This window comes from Clarias gariepinus, chromosome 10 (assembly GCF_024256425.1).
Source record: "Clarias gariepinus isolate MV-2021 ecotype Netherlands chromosome 10, CGAR_prim_01v2, whole genome shotgun sequence".
In the NCBI taxonomy this organism is placed as follows: Eukaryota; Metazoa; Chordata; class Actinopteri; order Siluriformes; family Clariidae; genus Clarias; species Clarias gariepinus.
In genome coordinates this window covers 13351675-13362200 of record NC_071109.1, presented here as the reverse complement: position 1 = coordinate 13362200, position 10526 = coordinate 13351675, and positions in this window count along the sequence as shown.

Sequence of the window (10526 nt, the reverse complement as noted above, 5' to 3'; positions counted from 1 at the left end):
TGTGAGAAACCATCATTCAAAAAAAGTGAGTATTCACAAGTCCATGGTAAAACGTGATAACTTTATTTACACTTTTTAAAGTAAAAAAAAATCAAAAGGTTCAATAAGAAGACTTTAATAATAATAATAATCAGATTTTGCTCTGCCAGGGAAAAGAAATCCAGTGTGACCACATCTTAAGTAATAGCTTATAAATTAGAATGTCCTAGGGCCAAATTCTCACAGAACAAATGTTGTTTGCCCTACTGTAGTTTCAACCATTTACTTGTAAGTTACCATCTGCTGTTCCTGTACACAGTACCAAAAGTGAATGCAGTCACAGCAATTAAAGAAGCAACTAGAAAGCAAAAAGAAGCTTTTTGATCATAGTGACCACATGCTCCTTTTGCGTGACAGTCACATGACCTCTTTAATGTGTTCGCACTACACATATGAAAATAAGTCACTTGTTTTTAAGTCAGTTGCTAAAATCTCATACAGTGTTGTGCAAAAGCCTTAGGGACTAGAATCAATTTATACTGATTTTTCTATTTTATGACTTGTGCATAATCAAATTCTCCAAGGCACTCTGCCACACTTTTCAAGGTGCTTAGACAAACTTAGAAGCCAATGACCATTCAAATGGATGCCCAGTCTCGGATGCATTCGGTGACTGGGGACAGTTCCACTTTACCATAAAGATGATTGTGGTTTCGGCTGATGCAGTCAGCTGATGCAGACAGCTGTTCTCTCAGGACTTGTGACCCTCAGTAGTTCAGGGCTGGAATTTCCTACAGTCTACCTGAGTCTCTAATAATGAACTGGACTCCATATTAACTTCTTTTATATTGACGACATCTGTTATATTGAACTTCCACCTAAATGAGAATGGCTATAATCACCATGGTGGTTTGTAAGATTGAAGGCAAAATGGAAAAGGCATGGCAGGGGATGAGATGGTTAGATAGCATCACTTTGAGCAAACAATGGAGGACAGAGAAGCTTGACGTGCTATATTCAATGTGGTTACAAAGAGTCAGACATGTCTTAGTGACCAAATAAAAAATAAAATGCTTTATGTTATACATTCCTCTACCCAACTGGAACAGCTATTGATCATTTATGCAGTTATGTAATCATTCAGTCATATGGCAGCAGCACAATGTATAAAGCATTTCACATACAGTATAAGTCAAAATTGTTGGAAAATGCTCATATCAAACATCACAGTGAGGTGAAAGTGTGATTGCTGTGATTTTGTTCTGGCTGTAGAAGGTGTCGATCTGGGTTTTACACACAACATTCTGTAGAGTTTACACAGATGGTGCAAAAAAAAAAAGTACTGTGAGCGAGAGTCTGCAGGATAAAACACTTTGTATACAGTTGTGTTCAAAATAATAGCAGTGTGTTAAAAAAAGTGAGTAAAGCTCCATATCAATATCATATTTTGAATCACAGAAAAGTGTGCTAAATCTATTATTAGTTTACAGAAAGTGAAGAAAAACAAATATTAGTCTGTTCCAAAAAAATAGCAGTGTTATTCATCTTTACATCTTTACAAAGTGTTGAATTTACAGTTTAAAACAAAAATGCTTGAAGTTTAATCTTTCTTGTGCCTCTCTAAACTAATATTTAGTATAACCATGGTGTCTGAGAACTGCTTCATATCTGTGCTGCATGGAGTCAACCAACTTCTGGCACCATCGAACAGGTATTCTAGCCTAAGAAACAGCATTTTTGTTTTGTCTCAGAAACAGCTTTTTTAAAGTCAGGCCACAAGTTTTTTTATTGGGTTAAGATCTGGGGATTGGACTGCCCACTCCATAACGTTAATTTTATTGGTCTGGAACCAAGATGCTGCTAGCTTACTGGTGTGTTCAGGGTCATTGTCTTGTTGAAACACCTATTTCAAGGGCACTTCCTCTTCGGCATAAGGCAACCTGACCTCTTTAAGTATTCTGATGTATTCAAATTGATCCATTATTCCTAAATAGGCCCAATGCCATAGTATGAGAAGCATCCCCATATCATGATGCTTGTCCCTCCATGCTTCACTGTCTTCACAGTTGAGTTGTGGCTTGAATTCAGTGTTTGGGGGTCGCCTGACAAACTGTCTGCAGCCTCTAGACCCAAAGAGAAAAAATTTTGCTTTAATCAGTCCACAAAATATTGCGCCAATTCTCTTTAGGCCAGTCAATGTGTTCCTTGGCGAACTGTAACCTCTTCAGCTCATGTCTTTTATCCACAACAATGGGACTTTGCGGAGGCCTTTTCGCTAAATCTGAAGACCGATCTCGCTTTGTCTCTATTTTAAAGCATTTGATATCATTTTAGCAGAGCAGCCTATCATTTTCTGCACTTCTTTGTATGTTTTCCCATCTCTAGTCAACTTTTGAATCAAAGTACTCTGTTCTTCTGAACAATGTCTCGAACGAATCATTATTTTCAGAGAGAAATGCACAGGACAACCTTTTCTGCATTTATCCTTGAATTTTTTTATCCTTGAATTAGTTTGACACCTGTTTTTCACAGAATAATTTATCTCTCTTATTAAACTCCACACTGCTATTATTTCGAACATGCCCCTTTTCAATTAATGATTCAATTACACAGAATCAGGTGCATGCACATCATGACTGTTGGGTCTCTTGTTTTTTTATTACTCCACTACACCTACAAGTAAAATATTTACCATGAAATCTTCCAAAAACAATTATTCATCTGTTTACTGATGTTGGACTGCTATTATTTTGAACACTACTATATAAAAACATACAGGTACAGGTGGTCTGGTTAAAGTAAACAGTTTGAACAAATTCCCTACAATTGTAACTATTATTATTAATATTATTATTATTATTATTATTATTATAATGAGTAATTATTATAATTATTATTAACTTTTAAACAGCCAGTTGCAAACGAATCAACAACCATCTGTGTGATTATTTTTCCTGGCCAGAAACCTCTAGGAAAAATCAAACAATCCAAGCAGCTTTCTTTAATTGCATTACATACTAAAGCTCAGAACAAGAGCTCAGTTCTGTGGTGTTACCTGATGTTTTTATCTCTGGAATTCAATTTAAGTGCCAAAATCACATATTTTGCATATGGTAAGGTCATTAGCCTTATTAATTCTTATATAAATCAGCAGGCGTGCTTGATGGCTTTTTCATGAGATCTTGTCGATCTTCAATTAGGGGTCGCCGGCTTGAAAGTTTGAGAACCACTGCTCTGGACTAATGAACAGTATGTCTAATTGACTGAGTAGTTTCCTGATATTGCTTTCCAGGGACCTGATTTTAAGTTTGGCTTTAGCAAGATCAAATCATTTGCTCCTAATCAGGTATAAATCTTTGGCTGTGTTCACAGTATTATGTACATTCATCATGGAAAAAAAACATCAAGAGGGAAAAAACTAAAAGGAAATTCACAGTGGGGTCAAAAGGAAGTGAATGAAGAACTTGCACTTCCATTTGTCATCATTAGAGAATCATTGTTACTCATGTCATTATTTCTGTTGTTTTAAATGTTATTTTTCAGATTGTCACATTTTCTCACTTGGATGTTTCTAAGCTGATTTTTGGGGCTGTATTGTTAAATGAAAAACCAAGTTGGAAGCCTAGTGTTTCTCAAAATGTGCACAAAATGACCTAATAAGCTTTCGAATTCTGAAAATATTTTAACACAAATCCTTTCATTTTAACTAACTACTGTACAAGATAAAATTTTAAACTATCTGGATGATTGAAAGCATACAAAGACATCAGTAATTAGTTTTAAGTAATACTGCAGGCCCACTGTTATGCTACTCTTTCAAAATTTGTATTCAAACTTGAATTCCCATTTTAGTTCAGCTCTTAATTCATTGATCATAAGGAGGTGTTTAGCCCTCAGAGCAAAGGTTTTTCACAATTTGCTGGTTTGGAGCATTTAGCTAAAGACACAAGCACTGGACAATCTGCACATCAATCTGGAAAGGGTTACCAGGAGTGAGCGTCCCATCACATTCACTGCTAGATCACACTGTGCAATACGCAGGTACAAAAAACCCAAGACCTACACCATGTTTACATGAGTTGTCAGGAGAAACGTCTGTCTAAAAAGAACTCTGAATCAGGTCTGAGGTTTACCAAGCTACAGCTTAACAAAGTAGAAGGCTTCTGGAGCTATGTGCTATAGACAAATGTGACCAAATAAGAGTTATTTTGTCCCCAAAACCTCAAGGAATTTTTGCAGAAGCAATGTTGTAAAGAGAAATGGGCCAAAATTCCTCCATAAGATGTGAGAGACTGATCATAAAGGAAGTCATAAAGGAAATGATTACTTCAAGTTATTGTTGCTAAAGGTGGATCTACAAGCTATTGAGTACTTAGTATTGCCTACATCTTTGTTTTAATTAATTTATATTTTTGTTAAGTTTTGTTACAAGTTGCTTAATTAAAGCACAAATACAAAGATATACTGTTGCCGTTACTATCAATCCAATGTTGGAAAATAAGGGAAAGTTTGAAATTCATTTTCCTGTGTCTTGCTTCATTGTTAAGAGTACTAGTTGTAATTGTGCACTACAATAGATTTGCACTGCATTACAAGTCAGACCTGTTTATATGAACATTTTGTCAGTGAAATTAACAAGAAACAACTAATTTAGGTTCATGTATATATTTTTTTTACTAGATAGTTTGTAAAACTGCAGAAGCATGCGAGTATATATTTTATTAATCTGTTCTAGATGAAACTTGGATAACTTTTAAAGATGGAATTCTGTGAACTTATTCTTGTGCAGTGAATATAGTAAAAATCTCATTGTATTGCTGTGTTAAAAAAAAGTTTAATCAAATAATCATCAGAATGGTGCATAAAGAATGAGAGCAACAGTCAGACTGTAACCTTTATTTTGATAAGCTTGTGATCAAAAAAATCTAAGAATAAAAAATAAAATAATAAAAAATGCTCTGTGGCCCATTGGCAGGACATCTAATACTAAAGAAGTCATGCAATTTAAACGTTCATTAACATTCTCAACAATATGTTAGACTTCCTTTCAAAGTGTGTTTAAAAGTTTTCTGTGCGTTTCTTAGTTAATAACAGTATGCGGCGAAATCGCATGTACAACAGTACCCAAACCGTAGATTTTATTATTATTATTATTATTATTCAGATTTTTAATATACCATTCAAAAGTCTAAACACAAGTTTTCAAAATTTATTTTCTACATTCTACAACAATGCTGGATTTTTTGTGAAAAACTGTGAAAACGCATATGCTATTAAGTAATTAAGTCACAGCAACAACAAAAACAACAATAGAGTTATTTAAAGAGACAAAGGTCAGCTGTTCTGGAATAGTTCTTAGTCAAATAGTATGGTATCGTCAAATGTAATTGAAAAACCCATGAAACTGACTCTCATGAAGTTTCCAGGAAAGAAAAAGCAAAATTTACCTCTGCTGCAGAGAAGTTCATTTAGAGTTAACAGACTCCACAATCACCAATTCACAGCACCTCAGATGAGTGCCATCATGAAGGCTTTACACAGCATAAGGGGCAGACATCTCAATCTCAACTGTTCAAAGTAGATTATTGCATGTTTTGGATGCCTTCAGCATCATTTTTGTATGCAATAAAAAGAAAAAAAAATCAGGAAATACCATTTAATTGGAAGGTGTGTCAAACTTTTGACTGGTAGTAAATGTGAAAGTAGGTTTACAGCCAGTGTGCACAGATATCTCATCACTACTCACACATCTGTTATATAAAACACAGCGTGCATTCAGGACCATGGCCAGCTCATCGACATGCTAGAAGAGGCGGGGCTATGGAACTCTCCTTGGCTTGCAGTCTATTATGACTATGATCCTGTAATCATTGCCTGGCTATAAAAGGCAGCCAGAACTCCAGATTCAGTTACACTGCTAAACCGCCAGCCTCAAAGTTACCACTGCCTACAGCTGACAGGTCAGCAAGGTTATGTGACTTCAAGCGGGCATAGACCCCCACTTACCTCCCAGCCCCCAGCTGAAATGACCTGAACTTATGCCCCATAATGACATTCAAAGCCTTTCTTACGGACCTTTGAGAGGATAGCTGATTGAGAGGAATGTACTTGGCAGGGGTGGAGCTTTGCTTTTCTCCTACTTTTGGCAGGTGAGGCTTAGTGGGCCTACTTCACACATGATCTAGCAGAAGCAGAGGACTACAAGACATTGAAGGGATAAACCCAGCCACACCAGCAGCCAGGCATCTAACAAATTTTCCAGCTGGTAAACCTCCTAAAACCGGGTAGACTCAGCTCCTAGGAAATAAAAGAGTGGAAAGAGTGGCCATGAACCATTTCCTGCACTCCTTCCCACCAGAAGAGGGTATGGTTGTCAGCATGCAGGCCCCTGCCAACTTTGAAGAATTTATTAAGGCAGACAAGAAAAAGGGAGCACCATCAGCAGAGGCCTCCCTCAGTTTATCACCTAGCGTCACTGGGGCCCTCCCGACACCTTTGTGACTAGATATACCTAGGGACAAACCAATGCCCACTGAGACTGAACCCATGCGCTCCTTTCTGGACCAGGGCCAGTGGTTGCAGCATTGGGGAGGAGCCAGAAAGGGTCTGAAAGGGTCGCTATTGTCACAGTATCAATCCCAGCTCTCCTACAGGAAGTGCAGTATTGTTATCCCCCGCATCAGCCATTTTCCCAGATGCTCAGCTATCTTACCCTCTCCCTATGAGCTTTATGCACAGGGATAAGAGGGAGGTCTGGGTGCTGGCAGAGGGCCGGTAGGAAAAAAAGTCTGATTGCCTTGGATTTATTGCCAAACTTACAAATACCTCTCCTTTTAGAGCACAACTGGCATGTCTGGCTTGAAATCAGAAGCTAAGGTTTAGATAAATTCTCCTTCTAATCTTTCTGTCTCATTGTCTGAGTGACCACACGAAGCACGAGACACTCTGGAGACTGCTTCAACTGGGTGGGCATAAACACAAAGGTTCAGAATTTTTGCCAATGATGCCTAAGTGCCAGAAGATGGCACCTGGGAAACCTAGATAATAAATCGAATGTTTAAAAGATGTTGAACAAGTGTGTTCTCTCTGTGGTGTATGAAAACATGGAACATGCCAAGGCAAGCAGCACCATGCTTACAATTGTCTGGTGCAGGTTATAGAGTTTAAACTGGAAAATGGTGTGCTGCTGCTGCTGCTTTTCAGTTCCAATTGTAAATTACTGGCCCTATGGCAAAGACGTACATGGTCATAGAACAAGTGGGATCACTGAACAACTGCCTGCAGCAGCCAAGCAAAAAAAATGTGCTGAGCTCCATCATGTTAATCCATTAAAAAATTATCAAAGACATAAACTTTTTATAAAATGTTGTTACAAAGCTAAAAACAAAAAATAGTTTACACTCTTTTTATTCTTATACAATAGTCACGAATGTCTTTTTATTGTGAATAGTATTAAGAAGTCCCTGAAGAAAGGGTAGCTGAGGGTAGGTGCAGGCAGCCTTCACCTTCTTTTTCTTTTTATGGGATACAGGAGTGACCGTGGCCTGTTGAGACCCTTGGAAAAAAAGGGTGAAAGTGGTGTACACCTACCCACACCCCACCTCAAAGTAACAAATGCATGCAATTTTTGGGCTACCAAAGTATTATAGATAATTCATACCTAACTTCTCCTCTGTGGCAGCTCCCCTCACTGATCTTACAAGGAAATCATCAACTGAAATACCACCTCATCTGCTCCGCAGCGCTACAAAACTAATTTGGGCTGCCCCTTTCTTGTCCATACCAGAAAGTGATCTTTCTATAAGCTCTTTTTATAAGCTAATGCAAAGTCACAACATTTATTTCCATCCTGTGTCACATTAACTTCTGTTCAAGTTCTTGTATTGATGATGGCAGAGTCGGACTGTTACATAAAGTCTTCTCCAGCATATCCCAAAGATTCGCAATGAAAAGTTAACATCTGGACTCTAAAAACGGTATCTCATGCTACCTAAACCATTCTTTCACAATCTTTTACAAAAAAATCTTTGGAGGGTGCTTAAACTTTGTGTTGCTCAGCGACTCTTCCGAAACCTGACAGATCTAGAGAAGATCTGTATGGAGGAGTGGAAATGTCTCCTGCAGTGTGTGCAAACCTGGTGAAGAAATACAGGAACCGTTTGAACACTGTAATTGTTAACAAATTGTTGTTTTTGACTCAAGTAAATAAATTGTTAAAAATCATACAATATGATTTCCTTTTTAGATTCTGTCTCTCACAGTGGAAATGCACCTATGCTCAAAATTATAGACCCCTCCATGATTTCTAAGTAAGAGAACTTAAAATACCAGGGTAATCAAATATTTATTGACCTCACTGTATACTATAATGTTACTTTAACAGTCTATGAATATATAAGTATATTTCAGTACAGAATTAATCGCTGACACACGTGTTGTACATTTTTATGCATCCCGAAAAATATGATGCATCTCTAGCCTCATATACAAATCATGTTTCGCTTGCAAAAGAACAGCTTCTTACTATGACGTCTTCTGTATCTGCCAAAACAAACAAACACTTCAGCATACTGAACAAAAATATAAACGCAACACTTTTGTTTTTGAGAAAAAAGCAGTGGGCCTAAAACTGAACCCTGTGGAACACCAAACTTTACTTGAGAACATGCAGAATAGTCACCATTTAAATCTACAAACTGATAACTTTCATTTAAATAGGATCTGAGCCAGGGCGGGGCTGTTTCCTTAATTCCTACTAAATTCTCAAATCTGTGCAGGAGAATACTATGATCAATGCTGTCAAAAGCTGCACTAAGGTCGGTTAACACAAACATAATGACGCAACCCCAGAGGATCATGGGCCAAAAAAAGGTCAACAAGTGCTGTCTCTGTGCTGCGGTTAGGCCTAAATCCTGACTGATACAGTTTGTGTATGCTATTTCTATGTAGATTTGAACATAGCTGCTGTGCTACTATCTTTTCCAGAATCATGGAGATAAAAGGGGGGGTTCGATATTGGCCTGTAATTGGACAGCTGACAGGGGTCAAGGTCAGGTTTCTTAATTAGAGGTTTATTAACTGCTAATTTAAAAGATTTTGGAAAATACCTCACTGCCGATTTATTTTTAACAGGGGTTCCATTATTGCTGGTATTATCTGCTTGAGAAAATGTGTCCGTATAGGATTTAATACACAGGTTGATGATTTTGCTGGAGAGATGAGTGAAATTCGTTCATTCAATATGTCCAAATGAACAGAATGCAAAGACTGACTATGTACATATTATGTGCCATGGCACTAAGAAGGCAAGGTTGTGAAAGGCTTGGTCCTCTGAGGTCTCTGACAGGGGAGAAAATATTGGCCAGTTAGGTAGTGCACTACTCAGAACTGTACTCTCAAGATATGTCAGTCTCTAATGCCACCCACTAGTACAAATTATTTACCCATCACCTATCTACAGCCCACTCAAAGCCATCAAGTGCAGGATACCCATCTTGCTTCGGTCACTAGCATCTTCACCTCTCCTGGGGGAGGTTGCATCCTACTCAGCAGGCTACAGGTACTCATGGATTGTTTGTACACAAAATCCGAGAATTAAAAATACATGATTTTTAAAACTACTGTAGCTTATTGCGCTTTTTCTTATGATTTGATCAAATTTGTTAAGAGATATAAATTGTAGATAAAATTAACACATGCTTAATTAATTCAAATTGTAATTAGATCCTCAGGCAAACAAGGCTTCTTGCTTTCATCAGGTGCAGTAAGGACTGCCACTCACATGTTAATCGGCATAACCACTGATGATACCAAGGACCTACTAACAGATAACAGGTTAGGGGTGCACCAATCAAGCAAGAGTATCCTATTAATGTGGTACCTTACTTGTATGGATAAAATCCTAGATGCTGAAAAGACAAGATATTGTATGACACTACAATTGTAATTGTATAAGGGCAGCACCCCAAATGAAACAGACAAAAAAGTATCCTATTTACACATTGTTAAAGCACTAAAACAAAAAAATCAAGAGAAAAATTTCACTCTGGCATGAAGCCGTACTGAGGACACAACAAAACCACTTCTCCAATTACAGTTTTAGACTGGATCCAATATCTTGTAATAACTCAGATTATTACATCCAACAACCCATTGTTCCTGTTTCAAAGTTTACTGTTTTACAGTAAATTACTTCAAAGAAATTAACTAAACATACTGGACATTAAAAATTTTGGAAGCATGAGTATAAGTATGAAATAAGGGTTGGTGATAAGAAAGAGTTTTTCTGTTCCCCTTCCCTTTTTTGTCATTAAATAAATTTCTGTTTCTAAAGCAAAAACGCATATCCAACTGAGAAAAAAAAGAAAGAACCTACAGTCTAACAAATCCCTCTAGTGAAAATATGATCTTGTCTCAACCTTTAAGGAAATTATATCAATCCGCAGTACAGAAAAAGCAACAATTGCATTTAGGAGTGTGTTTCAAGGTAAGCATTGATATAGGTTTTCATAGCATCACAAACATCATCATTTACGCATAGTTTCAAG